Source organism: Castor canadensis, chromosome 2 (genome assembly GCF_047511655.1).
Source record: "Castor canadensis chromosome 2, mCasCan1.hap1v2, whole genome shotgun sequence".
Taxonomy (NCBI): Eukaryota; Metazoa; Chordata; class Mammalia; order Rodentia; family Castoridae; genus Castor; species Castor canadensis.
Window position 1 is genome coordinate 112,769,817 of NC_133387.1, and position 650 is coordinate 112,770,466.

At 36.3% G+C, this 650-nt stretch overlaps 1 non-coding gene across 1 annotated transcript; it reads right to left on the minus strand.

The window, feature by feature from the left end:
• On the minus strand, nt 1-103 carry LOC141421038 (U6 spliceosomal RNA). The gene has a single exon (XR_012445742.1). It is a non-coding gene; the product is annotated as a U6 spliceosomal RNA (small nuclear RNA).
• Nucleotides 104-650: the final 547 nt, after the last annotated feature.

The window sequence follows — 650 nt, forward strand, 5'->3', positions numbered from 1 at the left end:
AATAATATGGAATACTTTATGAATTTGCATGCCATCCTTGTGCAGTGGTCATGCTATTTCTATATCATTCTAATTTTAGCATCTGTGCTGCTGAATTGAGTACATTTTCTAAAATTTTGCTTGTTTCCAGACTTTCTTTTGTAATACTGTGCTAAATGTAATACATCATTTTTGAATGAAGGAGGTGATAGATCACAATTTCTGGGAATGTTGGACATTATATTACCCTGATTTCTGCTTGAGACTTCCCACACAGGCTTTCATAACTATGTCCTACTTCATTCTTTATCTTTATTCACTATATGAAACTGTGACCCACTTCACTCTTGTTAGAGGATGTTCACCAAGCAGTTTTTTATAACGTTTGTGACCTATCGCCTCATTCATTCAAAAATGATGTATTAAATTTAGTGCTGAGAAATTTGAAGCTTATATGATGCTGAATGTCCACACATTCCAGAGTGCACTAAACGTGTGGCCCATTAGATCACCTGTCATTGCTGTGATGAAAGTTGGAAGAGCTGAGCAGATGATGGAGACAGAAAACTGACTGAAATCTTGGCTCTCTATTTGTTGTGTACATGACCATGAAAGAGGTATTGTTTCAGTTCATGGCTTCTCTCAAACACTTCAAGGCAAAGCTATGACAA